Source organism: Sinocyclocheilus grahami, unplaced genomic scaffold (assembly GCF_001515645.1).
Source record: "Sinocyclocheilus grahami isolate Dianchi unplaced genomic scaffold, SAMN03320097.WGS_v1.1 scaffold565.1, whole genome shotgun sequence".
NCBI lineage: Eukaryota > Metazoa > Chordata > Actinopteri > Cypriniformes > Cyprinidae > Sinocyclocheilus > Sinocyclocheilus grahami.
Genome location: NW_015505744.1, coordinates 161923 through 181665, shown reverse-complemented (window position 1 = coordinate 181665; position 19743 = coordinate 161923). Strand labels below are relative to the sequence as shown.

The window sequence follows — 19743 nt, the reverse complement described above, 5'->3', positions numbered from 1 at the left end:
TGTTGAGTTTGCAGACTTATCCCAGCTAGATCTGCATGTGTGTTATTAGTGGTGCTTGCTAAGGCAAGAATCACTGTTATAGGTTTACTGAGGGTTGAGGGTTTTGAACAAACATATGACTCTCTATTAGACTTGTAGCTGTGAACTTGTCTTGCAATGCTTGTGCCACATGCATGAATAATACCTAAAATGTGTAACTTGTGGAGAAAAAGTGATTGGACAGTTTAAAGAGAGAACCAGCATACAGGGACAAGAAATTTAAAACAGGGCCAGCGCATAACCACCTAGCAACCACCCACAACACCTTAGAAACAGCACAGTAACAGGCTACATTAAAAACCTTAGCAACTACACTTCAAAACACTAAAAACAATGCTGAACTGTCTTAGAAATTGATTTAATTTTGGGTGGTTGCTACACACATAAACAATATTTATTAAAACTGATTTAACATTCATTTTTATATTTTTTCATTTTAATTTTAGTTTTAGTCTTAGTGATTTTTGTTTTGTGCTTTTATCATTTTTATTGGCTTTTATTATTATTTCAGGTTTGGTTTTATTAATTTTAGTACTTAAAGGGTAAGTTCACCCAAAAATGAAAATTCTGTCATTATTCAGTCTCATGTCGTTCCAAGACCTTCGAGACGTTGGACATTCATTCATCTTCAGAACACAAATTAAGATATTTTTGATGAAATTTGAGAGCTTCACCCTGCATATACAGCAACACAACTGACACGTTCAAGACCCAGAAAGGTATAGGATGTTGTTAAAATAGTCCATGTGACATAAGTGGTTCGTACAACCAAAAACTAAGACATAAATCAGAATAATAGTAATAAAAAAATAATAATAAAACCTAAACATTGTGCAACTTAACTTTCAAGTTTTAGCCTAACTACAGCTCGGGCATGACATAAGCTTTTACTGTCTTCTTAGAAGGCTTTGTGTCTTTTGTAAGAGGCAAAAATTAGTGGGCAGGGCAAAAAAAAAGGGTCCATACACAACATTTATTAACACATTTTTCAGTAACATGAATTTAAAGTTATTTGGAGAATAAACCCTCTTAAATGTCTCTCTGCATACTTGTGTGTGTAATCCTTTAAAGGAGCATGTGGTTGCAAACACAGTGCTCTGTATGTAGTTCCAGTAATGCACCGAAATGAAAATTCTGGGCCGAAACCGAGAATTCTGGATGTGCTTGGTCGAAAACCGAAACCGAAAATGCTTTGTAATAATTATTTATTTTATTAAATAATATAAAGTAATTTTGTAAGACTTTTTAATTTAACTCAATTTTAATGACACGGAATGAAAAAAACACAAGCCAATAAAATAACACTTTTATTGAAAGAAAATTGGACCGAAAATATATTAATATTAAATATCAATGTATTATTTTTATTCAGTTCTATGCAACAGAATCAGACATAACTGTTGTTGTTGTTGTTTTTGACTAATTATCCAAATAATGTATAGTCCTGCAAACAGGGTTTTTCCTTTCTCAGGCGGAGGTGGTACCATCCTGATCATGTGCACTCAATGTACCCACCCTTCAAGTGGCTGAAACAAACACTTTTTACAAGCAACATATTTTAGGTGTTATAATAATTATAGCTATGATTAAAGAAAATGACAGTTATAAAGTTATGTTTTATTTTCTCTCACCTAATGTTTTATTGTTATTTATTCTTAAAATAGCCTTATGAATTTTTTTATTTTTCCTCAGAAATTCTGTGTTGTGTATCTGGTTATCAAATGAAGGCATAAAACATTAATATCATTTATCTTTAAATTATTGAAAATCGCTGTTTGGTATCAGGGCATTTTTACGAGTATGAGTACAGGAGCGCAGTATCGGGCCCGATACTGATACTGGTGCATCCCTAGTTCTTGGACCACTTCTCTTCTCTGTCTACATGGCATCATTAGGTTCTGTTCAGAAACATGGCTTTTCATATCACTGCTGTGCTGATGACACTCAACTCTACCTCTCATTCCATCCTGATGATCCGACGATAGCTGTCGCATCTCAGCTTGTCTAACAGACATTTCTTGCTGGATGAAGGACCATCACCTTCAACTCAACCTTACCAAGACAGAACTGCTTGTGGTTCCAGCAAACCCATAGTTTCATCACAATTTCACCATCCAGTTAGGCACATCAACCATAACTCCTTCAAAAACAGCCAGAAACCTTGGAGATATGATTGATGATCAGCTGACTTTCTCAGACCACATTGCTAAAACTGTCTGGTCCTGCAGATTTGCTTTATTCAACATCAAGAAGATCAGGCCCTTTCTTTCGGAACATGCAACACAACTCCTTGTTCAAGCTCTTGTTCTGTCCAGGCTGGACTATTGCAATGCTCTCTTGGCAGGTCGTCCAGCCACTTCTATCAAACCTTTACAATTAATCCAGAACGCCGCAGCAAGATTAATTTTTGAGCCAAAAACAGTGCACGTCACACCTCTGTTTATCAATTTGCACTGGCTACCAATAGCTGCTCGCATAAAATTCAAGGCATTGATGTTTGCCTACAAAACCACCACTGGCTCTGCACCCCTTTACCTAAATTCATTACTTCATACTCATGTGCCCTCTAGAAGCTTGCGTTCTGCAAGTGAACGTCGCTTTATTGTGCCATCCCAAAGAAGCACAAAATCTATTTTACGGACTTTTAAATGAAATGTTCCCTCCTGGTGGAATGACATGCTCACCTCAGGATATTATTGAAGAGCATCGTGCAGAACCTGTGCAAGCATGGCTTTTAATGGTAGGCCTATGTTTTTTGTTTGTTGTAGTCTCATACTTTTAGATACGCTGTTATTTGTAAATGATACTGCTTATGTTAGCTTTTAATATACGGTTTTATCCTGATTAAAGCTTTAATACAGTACGGCAACTGCACGCGCGTTCATGTTTAACGCTTCTCATAGCTATGTGAAAATAAGTGTATAATTGTAACAGTTCATTGTTGGAGGTGAGCTGAATGAGAGCGAGAGAGATGCAGAGCGTGTGCAGAGCAGGGGGATGCGAGGAACAGTATTAACCCTTTCGCACTGAGTTTAAAATATTCTAGCTGGGCGTGATTTTTTTTTTTTTTAGGCGACCGTTATTTTAGAATGTATTGCCTTATTGTTTCCATGGCAACACGTCATGCTTGTCATGTGACACAACGCAGCCACAATAGATCTGTATGACACATGTATAGCTTTTATTTAGTTTGTCCTGTTTTATTCAAAAGATTCACAAACATGCTCACTATATTATGAAATATCTGATATTCCGATTCTGAAATATGTGCAAGTAAATCTATTTTGTAGTTTAAACACTTTTATATCGACCGTGTTAGTTGATCTATACGTGTTTACAACACGCAAATTCATCCTCTCCTCCCGAAACACGTTAAAGTAGTTCTCCAGTAAACTGGGAGAAGAGCAGAGTAAACTTTATAGTTACCTACACAAGCTGTATATGATATCAATAAAAACATGTCGTCAGATTATATTTGTAAGGATCATTATTGCCGTTTCCATAGACATCAGCGTGTATTTTACATACTGTAAATGTATGGTTTTGCTAGTACTTATGTGTATTTAAATGTCTGAAACCTAAAATAAGCATTATATGTTTGAAAACGCTGAATATGTGTGATAATATGACAAGCGCTCAGCGTGTCCGATCTGGCTCCGCGCCGGCCAAAGCGCGAAAGTGGATTTAAATTCAGCAGTTGATAACGTGACACACTGAAAGTTCTAATCACACCGGTCTGATCGTACGCTTCAGGGACCAGGCAAGACTGATCCCACCGGTGTGATCGTACGCTTCAGGGACCAGGCAAGACTGATCCCACCGGTGTGATCGTACGCTTCAGGGACCAGGCAAGACTGATCCCACCGGTGTGATCGTACGCTTCAGGGACCAGGCAAGACTGATCCCACCGGTGTGATCGTACGCTTCAGGGACCAGGCAAGACTGATCCCACCGGTGTGATCGTACGCTTCAGGGACCAGGCAAGACTGATCCCACCGGTGTGATCGTACGCTTCAGGGACCAGGCAAGACTGATCCCACCGGTGTGATCGTACGCTTCAGGGACCAGGCAAGACTGATCCCACCGGTGTGATCGTACGCTTCAGGGACCAGGCAAGACTGATCCCACCGGTGTGATCGTACGCTTCAGGGACCAGGCAAGACTGATCCCACCGGTGTGATCGTACGCTTCAGGGACCAGGCAAGACTGATCCCACCGGTGTGATCGTACGCTTCAGGGACCAGGCAAGACTGATCCCACCGGTGTGATCGTACGCTTCAGGGACCAGGCAAGACTGATCCCACCGGTGTGATCGTACGCTTCAGGGACCAGGCAAGACTGATCCCACCGGTGTGATCGTACGCTTCAGGGACCAGGCAAGACTGATCCCACCGGTGTGATCGTACGCTTCAGGGACCAGGCAAGACTGATCCCACCGGTGTGATCGTACGCTTCAGGGACCAGGCAAGACTGATCCCACCGGTGTGATCGTACGCTTCAGGGACCAGGCAAGACTGATCCCACCGGTGTGATCGTACGCTTCAGGGACCAGGCAAGACTGATCCCACCGGTGTGATCGTACGCTTCAGGGACCAGGCAAGACTGATCCCACCGGTGTGATCGTACGCTTCAGGGACCAGGCAAGACTGATCCCACCGGTGTGATCGTACGCTTCAGGGACCAGGCAAGACTGATCCCACCGGTGTGATCGTACGCTTCAGGGACCAGGCAAGACTGATCCCACCGGTGTGATCGTACGCTTCAGGGACCAGGCAAGACTGATCCCACCGGTGTGATCGTACGCTTCAGGGACCAGGCAAGACTGATCCCACCGGTGTGATCGTACGCTTCAGGGACCAGGCAAGACTGATCCCACCGGTGTGATCGTACGCTTCAGGGACCAGGCAAGACTGATCCCACCGGTGTGATCGTACGCTTCAGGGACCAGGCAAGACTGATCCCACCGGTGTGATCGTACGCTTCAGGGACCAGGCAAGACTGATCCCACCGGTGTGATCGTACGCTTCAGGGACCAGGCAAGACTGATCCCACCGGTGTGATCGTACGCTTCAGGGACCAGGCAAGACTGATCCCACCGGTGTGATCGTACGCTTCAGGGACCAGGCAAGACTGATCCCACCGGTGTGATCGTACGCTTCAGGGACCAGGCAAGACTGATCCCACCGGTGTGATCGTACGCTTCAGGGACCAGGCAAGACTGATCCCACCGGTGTGATCGTACGCTTCAGGGACCAGGCAAGACTGATCCCACCGGTGTGATCGTACGCTTCAGGGACCAGGCAAGACTGATCCCACCGGTGTGATCGTACGCTTCAGGGACCAGGCAAGACTGATCCCACCGGTGTGATCGTACGCTTCAGGGACCAGGCAAGACTGATCCCACCGGTGTGATCGTACGCTTCAGGGACCAGGCAAGACTGATCCCACCGGTGTGATCGTACGCTTCAGGGACCAGGCAAGACTGATCCCACCGGTGTGATCGTACGCTTCAGGGACCAGGCAAGACTGATCCCACCGGTGTGATCGTACGCTTCAGGGACCAGGCAAGACTGATCCCACCGGTGTGATCGTACGCTTCAGGGACCAGGCAAGACTGATCCCACCGGTGTGATCGTACGCTTCAGGGACCAGGCAAGACTGATCCCACCGGTGTGATCGTACGCTTCAGGGACCAGGCAAGACTGATCCCACCGGTGTGATCGTACGCTTCAGGGACCAGGCAAGACTGATCCCACCGGTGTGATCGTACGCTTCAGGGACCAGGCAAGACTGATCCCACCGGTGTGATCGTACGCTTCAGGGACCAGGCAAGACTGATCCCACCGGTGTGATCGTACGCTTCAGGGACCAGCCAAGACTGATCACACCGGTGTAATCGTACACGTCAAAGGGTTAAGAACTGCTGCTTTAGAACATTGATTTTGAATCTTGTGAATCCATTAGAATCGTTAGAAGACCGAATCGCGATTCATATATGAATAGATTACTGTATCCCTGCTCTGACAGACACCCCTGAGCTCAGTGAAACCTCCGACTAGTGGAAAAGGAGGTGTGCTTTGATAAAATGGGAGTAATGATGACAAACCCTGAAATTAAGTAATGAAGACTTTTTTTTTTTGAAGAATTTGTACAAATTCTTTCTTGTGTGCCAGCTTAATATGCAAAGACAACTGTAGATGATCCATAGACTGATTTAAAGGGATCGTTCACCCAAAAATGTAAATTCCGTCATTAATTACTCACCCTCATGTCGTTCCAAACCCGTAAGACCTGCGTTCATCTTCAGAACACAAATTAAGAAATGTTTATGAAAATCCATGAGATTTCTGACCCTCCATAGACAGCAATGCAACTGAAACGTTTTATGGCCCAGAAAGGTAGAAAGGAAGGACATCGTTAAAATAGTCCATGTGACATCTGTGGTTCAACCGTATTTTTATGAAGCTACGGGAATACTTTTTGTGCGCAAAGAAAAAAAAAAAAGGACTTTATTCAACAATTTCTTCTTTTCTTTGTCAGTCTTCAACGGTAACATCAGGAAAAGTCATAGGAACTCATTGGTGAAACAAAAGTGGCACAGAAATGGTTTCATTGGAGTTTCTGTTTGTAGAAGACTGGATTAGTCTGGTTTCTGGTAGTGTGGCTTTCTTGTAAAAGTGAGGCATTGTGTTTGCTCAGACCTTTTCCTAGATCCAGTTCCACACTAAGACTTTACGGTTTGTTATATATATTGTTATATATATCTATATTTGTAGTTCCAGAATGAATGAATGAAGTTCATGTTGAAACCTGTCCTGACATTATCTTGTCTCCAATCTATGGATTGGGTTTGTCCTCAACCGTCACTCTCATTGTGCTCATATGAACTCAAGATGATCAAAGAATTATGTGACCAAACTCTTTGTAATGTTTCATTCATTCCAAGAGAGCAGAACGGCTGTGTTTATCTACTGCTGGCCTGATGTATCGTTTTAAGGCGTGTTTCTGGCAATTTTATAAGTGGGAATTTGGAAAAGGGAATTTATGATTTCATGCAGATGAGAATAGAGAGGGCTGTCATGACCCACCTCGACAGACACGAATAGAGCCTTGACTTATGGTGGATCCATCCTCCCAATTATTTATATGCCAGGGGAAACAAGTTCTTCCACTTCCCTTTTCTTTTGTAAGTTAACATAAAACCGACTTGGAAAGAAGTATTTTGTTTTACTTCCACAATTGTTTAATCTCAGATATTGTGTTTTGGATGCCTGTTCTGGGAACTGTCCAAATGCATTGCAGAGGAGAGAAATATGAAGAAATATGCCTCTCCTGTGATCCATAATGACTGTTAAATCTTCTTGCTAAATTATTAATATATAAGTTACATTTTCTACAGCAAGCATCACTATTACTGTTACTAATTCTGTTGCTATTTGAAAAACTCTGAACCTTGTTGTGTAATTATCCCACACTGTTTGTGCTGTAGACATTAATGATCCCTCACTTGCATCCTCCTAGACATTTGTGGGTGAGCTCTTTAGACCCAGTAAGAAAACACCTTAAAATGTTGAATATTTCATTGTTTATGACACTTTTAGTTTAATGGTAATTTTATATTAGTATAATATAATTATAAATGTAAAATGATTTCTAATGTAGTATAATTTAATATACACTATTGTTTAAAAGTTTGAGGTCAATGAGATTTTTTATGTTTTTAAAGGATCTTTTATGCTACATTTATTTGATTAAAACTAGAATAAAAAAACAGTAATATTGTGAAATATTATTACAATTTAAAATAACTTGCCTATTTTCATATACTTTAAGATGTAATTTATTCCTGTGAATTTTCAGCATCATTACTCCAGTCTTCAGTGTCACATGATCTTTCAGAAATCATTTTAATATGTTCAAGAAATATTTATAATTATGACCAAGGCTGAAAATAGTTGTGCTGCACAATGTTTTTTGTGAAAACAGTAATACTTATTTTCAGGATTTTTTGAATAGAAAGAACAGCATTTATTTGAAATAAAAATATTTTGTAACATTATAAATCTCATTTTAACATTATATTTGTAACAATATTTAATGCATCCTTGCTGAATACAAAATACAACTTTTGAACTTTAAAATAATATATTTTAAAATATTACCAGCCTAAACTTTTGAAATATAATTATAATAATATAATATAATATAATGATTGTAATATGGTACATGCTGCTATTTAGTTTATTGTTAGTGAAAGATGAGATGCATTGTTGAACAAGCTCTTCTTTCCTTTGATTATCTAATGCTTGTTTTTCATTGAAGAGCATGTTTCATAACCCACGTGTTTGTGTAATTCAGTACTTTATATAGCACTCACTATTTCTGAAAGAACAGTTTATGAACAATTCTGCCCACTCCATCCCACCGTAAGTGCTCCTGAGGGAAGCGCAGCGCATCGCATCGCCTGCGTTTAACATTCATCAGCGGTTGTAACACTTCGCCTGTGCCACAGCCTGCTAAATAAATTTTTTTTGTGCTTATTGCTGGAGATACCCACACTTCTTCCATCTCCTCGGCCTGAGGCCATCTTCATCTGAGAGACTATACAAATCAACACGCATGGTCTCCCAAACAGGGTCTGTCCGTCAGGGCTGGTGTCAAACGGTCAGAAGCTACCATTGTGTGATTCCTACAACAGCCAGAGGTCAGCAGCACATTTTCAGCATGGATTCACCCAGGGGCTGTTCCTCTTTCTGAGAACAGAACTCATTCATGAGACGTGTTCATTGATTGTACTCCATTAGCTCTTCCCCATTAAGTGATCAGTCGAAAGTTTGTTTAGTTTCCTTGTACTAATGTATCAAAGATTACAAAAGCTAAGATGACCTGCATTGCTTTTTGGTTACATGTTCAGAGTTTCATACATAGATTAAAAATGGTTTATATTTGAAATAATTTGATTATAGTTATTGTATTATGATCTAAAGATTAATATTGCAAATTATAAGAGATTGACAGTGAGTATATGATGGGAGTAAAATTGAGTGGTTCTAACATTTATAGAAGATCTGAATTTTAAATGCTTCTTTAGAAGAACATGCACCAAAATATGGATAAATTGATTAAAAATGTTTTGTTTATTTATTTATTTAGGCATCAAAATAGGTTTAGGATAATATATATTAGGTTAATCTGTGTATAATAAATAAATCCTAATTAATTATATATATGAATTTAGTATAACTGAGTAGAAATATTAAAATAGTGCATAATAATTAAAACATTTTTTTTATTATTATTGACAACAACAACAATATGCATGTGTATATAATGAATACATACTAATATTAATTATTCTAAATATTACTGGTCATATAATTAAGTACAAATGTTAAAGTGCATAATAATTATTCAAGAGTGACAGGATATTATTATTATTAATAATGATAATAACATTATTACTATTAACAACAACAACAATGTGTGTGTATATAATTAATAAATACTAATATTAATTATTCTAAATATAAATTGTCATATAATTAAGTACAAATACACAATACTGCTGTCATTTTGCTCCCGTTTCCCCTGTGTAAACCGATTTAATTTCATTTGGTGACACTAGAGGCAGTGATATCTGGCTCTGGTGTTTGCGCACTTTGCTTCACTTGCAGTGACATTTACAGTCATCGCTATGAGATTCAGTGGTGTTGGATGCTGAATCAGTAGCTGATGTTGCGTTCCTGACACAGAGCTGCTTCTCGGTCATCTCTGACTGCTGGATTTCTCTACATCCTCTCTCCTAATCTCTCTGCTATGCCTGTCTAGCAGATCCAAGAGCTGCACTGGCCAGGATCTTGTGGCGATGTTTGAGGAAATTGCTTGAATTTCTTTCATCCCATCCCATCATTACTAATTAGTTTTAATTTAGCCAGAGCAACCAGTGTAATGAGGTGAGGGTTGCTTTAAGAGTACTTAAATGTTCCAGTTCATATTGTGGTGTGGGGGGTGGGAGCTGGTGATTTTTAGTGTTTGTGTGCATTGGCATGTGTGCACAAAGTGACTTACCAGAAGTGGTTCATCTTAATGCTCTAAAGCTATTCTTGAGAAAACTATAATTCACGAAAGAATCCGCTTTCTACGGTTTATTTAAACAATAATTATAGATTGTCTAGTTACTCGTGGACTCTTTTTCTTTTTTTCTTGTGCAACCCACAAGGTTATTTGCGCCGACAAAATTTTTACTTTTCGGTTCAGTTTGAATTTGCTATTTTCATTCAGTATGGCTCAAAAGTCTGGGATCAGTAAGAAATGAATAATTTTATTCACCAATTTATATAATTGACCTGTATAATGGACATTTATTATTAAATACAAAATGTTTCTATTTCAAATAAATGCTTTCTATTATTTCAATTAAAGTATCCTAAAAAAAAGGAAATGCACAGTTTCCACAAAAATATGAAGAAGCAGCACAGCTGTTTTTGATATTGATAATAAGAAGAAATGTTTCTTGAGCAAAAAATCAGCATATTAGAATGATTTCTGAAGGATCATCAGGAGTAATGTTTGCCATCATGGGAATAAATTACATTTAATAAAATATTATTAAGAAGCATTTGTTTTAAATAATAATAATAATAATATTTCACTATATTTTTGTTTTTATTGCATTTTTTTCCCTAAATGGTAAATGCAGCCTTGGTGAGCACAAGATATTCCTTTCAAAATCTTACCGGCCCCAATTTTTTGAATGGTATTGTATCTATTTTAAAATCTATCAGTTAATTATTGGAATTATACTTTATCATCAGTTTCTACGGAATACATTAATGGTTGCCCTATTTGTTAGTCATATTCAAACATGCTTTTTTTGCAGTTTCAAGTGGATTGCAAGAAAGTCGTTTGAGTTTGCTGGTAGATTTCTGGGTGTTTCCCCTTCTCTCAGTGAGGGAATGTGGTAACAGCGTCTCATGTTTGAAGGCTGTCATGGGTCTGACCTGTTTAGAGTGTTTCCTACTGTGTTGAGGAGCCTGTGAGCAGAAGGTCACACAGCCAGTGACTGAATCGTGCTCTCCCCACCTCCATCTCTTGTCTTGCATCCGCAAACACTTTTGTAACAGTGAAGACACTCTTAGACCTGAAAACAAACCATTTCACCTGCCAAATACATGTCACTGTGACCAAACTCTCGGCTTGCGCTGCATTAAATTTAGACGTTAGTCATTCTCTCCGTGATCAGGTTAGTTATAATGAATCTTTCCTAGAATATTACAGTTGAGAAATAACATTTCATCCTATTTACAGAATATTGTTTTAGGTGAGCTATTTGAAATCACTGTCTTAATATAACCCTGGAATGGAAATGCAAAGAAGTTGTTTCTTTAAAGGAAAAAACTGCAGATTGATTTTCCTGGTTTTAATAAGGCAAAACACATAGATCTTATATAATCTTGCAGCAGTGTACATCTATTTTTAATAGCTCTATTTTCACATGTACTGTATATTAAAGATAGTTTAAAAAAAGTAATCTTTTTGAAGGGGTCATATGACGTTGATAAAAAGAACATTATTTTGTGTATTTGGTGTAATGCAATGTGTTTATGCGGTTTAAGGTTCAAAAAACACATTCTTTTCCACATAATGTACATTATTGTTTCTCCTCTAAGCCCCACCTTTCTGAAACGATTTTTACAAAGCTCATCGGTCTGAAAAGCGAGGTGTGCTCTGATTGGCCAGCTATCCAGTGCATTTTGATTGGCTGAATACCTCAAGCGTGTGACGGAAATGTTACACCCCTTAACATACTGTGATGCCATCTCCCAGCACGACGAGACAAAACCAATAAAACCCATTACAAACGAGGCATTTGTTGCATCCAGTGGGGACATAATTACTGATTATAATGACTTATACTGTATTTGTACGCGTTGCGTATCGCGCCGCGTAAACATAAAACCATGTCTGCATTTGTGATCGGAGAAACGACAAACAACAAGCGCTACTCTACACTGCTTAAAATTGCGTCTGAATCATCAGTGGCAAATTCTTTCAATATAAAAAATTTACTTGCAGGCTGTGAGTCAGAAGCTCCAGACTGTCCTTGTAAAGTTGCAACTGCCCCACTTTATAGAACAGCTTTTGAGCACAGACCCATTGTAGGCTATGCAAAACTGCAGGTTCAGGAAACAGTCCTCCATAAAACGCGTCACACACTGCGGGCTAGAGTGAGCGGCGGCCGGCGGTCTTAAGAACCGCGCGGCCAGTGGATTTGACAAAGGAGTGGCCGGTGGGCTTGTGGCAACCACATGTGACAGTCCCCGGCTGGACTCCGCTTCGTCCATGGTGAAAGCCGATCCGGCGATCCACACCGCGAAGTTGATGTATTTCCTCAGCGACCAGCACGGATCAACTCTAGGCATGACGAAGCAGATATCATCCTCTTTTGGAAGACAAAACAAAGTAGTTTCGCTTTCACAGTGAAACACACAGCATCTCCACAACATGGCGGCGGTGGCAACAACAATACTACAGCGAGAATAAAAGTTACGTCTTCTTTCTTTGCATGAACATTTAGGCGGTGTTATGCAAATCTTCCCACACAGTGACGTAGACATGTGGGGGCGTGTTTAAATGAGGTGTTTTAGGAGGGCGTGGACAAGTCTTAACTTTTATAAAGAATATCTCTTTGAATTTGAGACTTTAGTCTTTGCAACTTTACAGATCTTCTTTATGCACCAAGAGCTTGTAACAGTCCAAAGAGAAAGGAAAAATTTAAATCGCATCATATGACCCCTTTAAGTAAGTTTTTAAACCCATCTGAAAGTCTTTTAATGTGAATCTGGTGTATATCAAAACAGATTTGAATGGTTCATTGATGTAATTGAAAAGACTCAGAAATGCATGCTTTAGATACCTAGAGCTTTGACTAACAACAGTTTTGATATGTGATTGTGTGCAAAAATGATTTCAAATACATTTTTAACAAAACTAAATGATTTAAAAGCTGTTTGGAAGCAGTAAAATAGATTAATTCAGACCAAGGTTTCCATGTGCAAAGGTGGTTGGCAGCTCTGCTCACAAGTACCACCAGCCTGTGTCTGCTTTTGGCAAACTAACTCCCAGGGCTGGATTGGGTGACTTAATCAGGTTTGTCAGAGGCAGTACAGCGTGTAGCTGGTCTCTTTGCTCCTGGGGAGGGGTTTAGGTACTAAAAAAAAGAAAGGGCTAATTGGAACATGGCACATCACACATGCATCTCCAAGGAGACAGCTGGCTCCTCGACCACCAAGATTGGAACATCGCTTCTAGGTCAGCTGTGTTTGTTCCTCTAGTCAGGAGACTTTTGAATTGAGGTGAGATGAGTAGCTTGTGTGCTTATGACTTATATAATCAGCAGTGAAATATGAGCCCTATTTGGATGGTTCTGGTTTTCTAAACTCTGGGCAGAGAAATCTAGACAATCATTTTACCTGATGCTTATGTTAATATGGCTAGTCTTTGGAGTTTCCACTGTTTGGTTCTCCTCAATTTCATAAAAATTTTTCATTGGATGCTGTCTGTATTAGGGATGCAAGAGTATAGCCCACAGTTCAATACATACCATGATTTTGGCTTGGCACATCAGAGTAGGGCTGCACGATTAATTGAATGTGATTGTCATGCGCATCTTGTCAGTAAAGCCGGATCAATGATTAGTAGTAAATCTCCATCACATGCTTTCAGATAGAGCAGCATTTACTACACAGAGCCGTAGTTCACTGACAAGCTACGCAAAAAAAAAAAATCGCAGATGATATAATCGCATGATTATGAAATCGAAGAAATTGTTTGCGATAATGAAAGCTGTTTTTGTAGCTTCTCAGTGAACTACGGCTCTGTGTAGTAAATGCTGCTCCATTTGAAAGCAAGTGAAAATACCACATTTAATAAAACATGGATTATCATATGTCTACTTCAAATTTCTTTTGATAGAAGTATCATTGGTGTGGACATTATCGAGCTCTGTAAACACATGTAATGTCTGTTCTTGTTGCCAGAGGGCGCCCTAGTGCAGAAACTTCAAATATGCATCACAGAAGTAATAGAACTGATGATGTCACGTTCCAGGAAATCCCTAATATAGACAAAGGTATCCAGCTTTTGTTTTAACTGAATAAAAAGTAGATTGAAATGCTTAAACTAATAAAACATGAAAACAATAAATACTTGACTGTGACCATATACTGTATAGTTTATCCGTGTTCTTTAAGCCATCTAGGCTATTTTTAAGGGTTCACCCAAAAATGAAAATTCTGTCATTAATTACTCACACTCGTGTCGTTCCAAACATTTAAGACCTTTGTTCATCTTTGCAACACAAATACCAAAAGCTTCATAAAATTATGGTTCAACCACTGATGTCACATGGACTATTTTAACCATGTCCTTGCTACCTTTCTGGGCCTTGAACATTTCAGTTGCTTTGTTGTCTATGCAGGGTCAGAAAGCTCTCGGATGTTCTTAAACAGTGCTGATTGCCATTCAACAGCGCTCAAATGTTTGTGGGAAATAGACATTTTTTAAATTTCAGTACCGACTGGACCTGCGCGGGATGGATTTTTCAGTCCCGCTCCCGCAAGATTCTGTCCCGCACCCGCCTGCTCCCGTAGAAAAATTTCTTATCTAGGCCCGCTCCCGCCCGCAACATTCGTCTTTTGTCCCGCTCCCACCTGCAAAATCCCGCATAAAAGTAATCTATATAGATTTTTTTTCAGCACATCAAAGAAATTTACATTAAAGGGTTTTGTAACATCTCCTATGATCCACAACATCCCAGCATAAATGCTCCCAATAAAATATTAGTTATTTAGGCTAAGCATCAACATTCACAAACCACTGTTATTTTTAACAGAAAAGCAAGCATGGGCTGCTGCGTGCATGGTTTGGCATGGCAGAATGCGAGCAGCGCTTCCTTTATTATCGCTAAAAGCTGACATCTCAGTTCATCGCGATCTCATAAAGCTCTGTTATAACACAATGAACATATGCACAAAGAATCTTTCACAATGTCTACACTTCATGTGTTGAAATGAGACTATTCGTGAGCACGCAATTTCAGCACTGTGGTGAGTGGATTCTAACTTAATCACCTCTGGTTGGCCATTGCGTTCCAGAAATCAACAGCGGAGTCTGTGAATGGCTACATTGTGCAACCCTTTAAACACGTGTTATAAATAGAAACTATGCCTAGCTTGCGTGTGTTAATCATTTTAATGTTATTAGTTGTTCTTTTTGCTTTTGTGCAACACATAAATAACAATTTATATGTTTTAGACAATTTATGTTTAGATCATTTCTATTTTGCGGGAGTCCCGCAAATCATTTTATTCTCCTGCATCCCGCACACACACACACACACACACACACACACGAGTCTCTTCCCACCCGCACTCGCCCGTCGAGAGTTGTACCACGCCGCACCCTGTTGCGTTGGGTCCCGCGGTACTCCCGCGGGAGTACAGGCCTCTAGTCGTTACTTTTGACAACACTAGTCCAGTCCGAATAGGGTTATGGAGTATTTTTATGGTGTTCTTATTTAATTTTTGAAAGCAGTGGGTTGTTATTTGCTTGTTGAAAAAAAGCAGCGTAAGCATTCTGCAAAACCTCTCCTTTTATGTTCCACAGATATAGTCATTCGGGTTTAAAACAGTATGAGGGTGAGTAAACTAATGATATTTTTGTTTAAAGTGAACTATTCTTTGATTAGAGAACATCTGAACATGTTGCACTTTGTATTGTTGAAAGTGAAGCTGCCATTCATTTATCACAGTAAAGGCCCCAAAAGATGGTCACTGTTTAATTTTAGATGTGCTAATTTTCTGGAAAAATGTGTGGATCTCTTTCTTTCTCCTCATTTGTGTCTTTTTCTCTCTAGCTGGTCTCAAAGACCTTGACCAATTTTACCAGTCAGTCTAAACAGCACTGGTTTGATGTACCCGACCACACATGAATCTAGGCCAGACCCAACATTTTTCATTGACCAGCTCTCCACTGATCTCTATTCATAGCTCGAGGGAACCAGAGCCACCTCAACAGCTGTGAGAGCAGGGCCGGCCGGCCCCTAGGAGCCCGCAATGGGTGGAACCAACATATGCTCCTTATAATTCACTGACATGAGCCAATTTAGCCATCATCCCCCTGAACCTTTAATGGGTAACGAGATGTTAGCAGCTAGGGCTGGGCTATATTGCTAAAAAAATTGATCAACGATATAATGTTTCATATCGTTCGGTATCTCTTTTGTGAGGTGAGTTCAGCAGTCGTTTATGTCCATCTAAAAAAAATGCGCTGAATATGCATTATGTGTGAATGGCTTGGTTTCGGTTTTAACCTAATCAAGATCTAAGCATTGACCTACTATATTTCTCTAATATTTTGAATGAATAACGCAGCAACTGCGCGTCTCGTGGGATAGACAAACAAAACATTAAAATGCAACAATGTCACTTACATCATTATCACCACATCTTGCGCACCACTGTGATGACGCTCCCTGACGCACACCTAACATTCGACTGCACCATTTTTGCATTCAAATGCAATTTTTTTTATTTATTTTAAATTCAACTAATATAAAAAATTTTTATTCACAATCTCCTCATCACAGGCAGGCACAGCACTCATGTTCGTGTTTGTGTGTGCTGTCTGCGTCACCCATAGCACGTGCCTATATCGTGCGCTATATCGAACATTTTTTTTCTATCATTATAGATGGAGTTTTATCGCCCAGGCCTATTAGCAGCTCTTGAGTTTGCCACCCAGCTGCTTCTGTTGCATCAGAAACATCCAAGCCTGCTCCTCAAAACTGTGAGAGGTTGGGCAGATATGGGAAATGAGAGTGGCAGGCCCATGCTGTAATCAGCAGCTCTTGTGCTCGTTTCCTTTTTTCATCCTTTAAAATGTGCCCTTGTGACAATTAGCGCACTGATCATTAGTGCTATTTGTGTGTTGCACCAGGCATCAGTTGCCGGGAATGTCATAGCAATAATGTTATTTTTCCGCTTCATGGGTTGTTTTTTAAATTTTGTTACCATGGCACTGCGAGTCAGTGTCAGTCTAGTGTCAACTTTGTTTATGTGGGCCGCACATGTTTTGCAGCGGAAGTGCAACTTTTTTGAGAAATCGAAGGAATTATTTAAAAGACAAAGTTTTTACACTGAAGGGGACTGCATTCATGTTTATTTGTACTAATCAAGACAAAGGAGTGTTTATAAAAGGCCCAGCTGAGTGTGAAATGGAGCACATTATTGTTTCATATAGGTATGACTAAGGATCACCTTATTTGTAAGACAGACTTGCAGGACCCTCTGTTTTTTGTGGTGTGTGGTGGTGTTGTATTGTGTGTTGTGTTTTGTGACATCTTAAAGTTACTGAAACCTTTCTGACTTTGGCTTTAGGATTAGTTTTAAGATGAATCTGATGAAAATGATTTCACATTCACATTTGATTTTGATTTTATATTTAATTTCGGTTATTTTTTGCGTCTAAAAATAAAACCTATTTTTAGAACTATTTTCTTTTTTTTAGGACCAGATTTTTGTTTACTACTGTAATGCAGAACTTTTTTTTTAAATTAGTAGATACAGTATTTATAAATTATGGTTTGGTGTACTGAGTTGAATATATAGTGATTTTATTGAAAAAAAAATGTTTGTGGGATGGCTTAGGATTGTTGTCATTACTGTATTAAAGGGATTTGTCACAAATTCTTTACATTACAGCAGTGAAAATTCATAAAGGAAATTTGTTTGTTACTGTAAAAAAAATCTTAATAATCATAAAATCAGTTTCATAAACTTTATGTAACAACTTTACGAATTTCTTTTTTTCTTGTACAGATGGCTTGAAAGGTTCCTGTGACCTAATCACCACACATGTCTTCTAAATACATGCACCGAATCATCGCTTTATCTCAAGTGATCAGTGCGTCTCCATATTTCCTGTTATTGTTCGACACGCTCTGATAAGCCGAGCAAGGAGCCCATGGGTCTGTTTCCTACTCATGTCTTCTGTTGCGTTGAGTCTTTGAAATTTGCCGCGTTTTCGTGTAACTGTGGCCCAGCAGTTTCCTCTTCTCGTGATGAACGCCTACTTCCTCCACCTCTTTCAACTCTTTCTTTATCTCTCTGTCTTTCTCGCTGGTTAAGACGAGGTTCATGTGAAGTTGTGTGATAAATACGGGTATAGTCTTGATTTTGAAGTCTTTTGTTGATGATGATTCTCAGTGGGGAAACAACACACTGCTGAGGCTTAAAGAGCAGGAACTTCAACTTGTTCGAGCGGGTGCTAGTTGAGGAGGTTTCCGGGTAAGTTTCTTTATGCTTGTGGATGAGTCCGGGCCGCTCAGGGTGTGGCTTTGGCCCCTGGGGTCAACTCTGCGACCCGTAACATATCACTACAGATCTATCTGTGAACCAGGCTGCATTTTTCATTTCATAAACCTAAATACATTGCTGAAAGTTTTCGTTCGGTCTGTTTGCGTCTTTGAGGTCTCTCAGTTGAGCAGGCAAGATCATCTGTATTGACCTAGACACTTGAATGTACTTTGAAATGATATGGAATTTAGATTTCATCTGCAATGTTTTTGACTGTGCACCTGTTGAGTGACATTTCCACGCTGTACTGTGCTGTGCTTACTAAATAGATGCATATTTTATTCAGTTTGTTTGTGGGTGGATGCTTGTTTTAACATTGTAACTTTTATCAGTATTCTTTTAATAGGATCTTTTTTACTAGAAGGTGCAGTTTCCTTCTTGGGTACTAGTGAGATGCAAATGCGAGGAGCTGGAGATGTGGAAACTGCTGCTTAGCTGTGTGAGTAATTTGACAGGATATCCTGGTTACTCTATGAGAAATAGAGGGCTTGTTTTTGACGCTAGGCATCCGCTGCAGCACCTGAAAGAATGAGCACAGAATCGCTTGACTGTCTTCACTGTTAGTTTTTGTGAACTATAAACATTTCAAAGGAATTGAATGTCTTTTTTTAACAGCTTACTGTTAGTGAGAAGGAGAGGAGAGTTTGTTTGATTGTAAGTTAAAATGTCTGGTGTACATTCTTTGCTGATGTTCAGCTCTCACTGTTTCCCAAACAGAGATTACACTAAAAAACAAGGTAATGCCATCTTGTTTAAAACTTCTTTTGTACATTTGATTTTGGAATCGGAATATTGTAATCATTCAGTATCATGGAATATGTCAAAGTACAGAAAGTTACTACATGATACCTTCACTCTACAGTAGTACTGCAGTACAGTTTGTAATGGTAGTGTAAAAAAGATGTCCTCTTCACACTTTACTATTCTTCTATTTTACAAATCCCTCTCTAAAGCATTTAGACAGACAGACAAAAAAAAAAAAGACTCACTCAAAAAATACTTTTCTGTAGTATTAACAACAAAAAACATGAAGTCCAGTAATTACTAATACAAACGTTTATTATTCATTTTTGCTAATCTTTATTCATTTTTTGTTTATTTGTAACAACAACACCACCACCACCACTACTACTACTACTACTAATTAGTATTATTATTAGTAGTAGTTTATCATTATTGATATAACTAAAATATTTAAAATAACTATTATTTTCTGTTATTGTTACTCTTATTTTATTAATGCTATAATAAACATAAATATTTAATTATTATTATTATTAATAATAGT

At 39.1% G+C, this 19743-nt stretch overlaps 1 protein-coding gene across 6 annotated transcripts in view; it reads left to right on the top strand.

Moving 5' to 3' along the window:
- Positions 1-19743, top strand: part of LOC107556334 (engulfment and cell motility protein 1-like) — a 109010-nt gene that overhangs the window by 15902 nt on the left and 73365 nt on the right. For 5 of the 6 annotated variants that reach the window (XM_016239426.1, XM_016239422.1, XM_016239424.1 and 2 more), the window contains exon 1: positions 18190-18386. The exons of the other annotated variant lie outside the window; for it this stretch is intronic. The gene's annotated coding sequence lies outside the window, so the exon portion shown is untranslated. Of the gene's footprint in view, positions 1-18189; positions 18387-19743 lie in introns of those variants that run through there. 6 annotated transcript variants of the gene reach the window in all.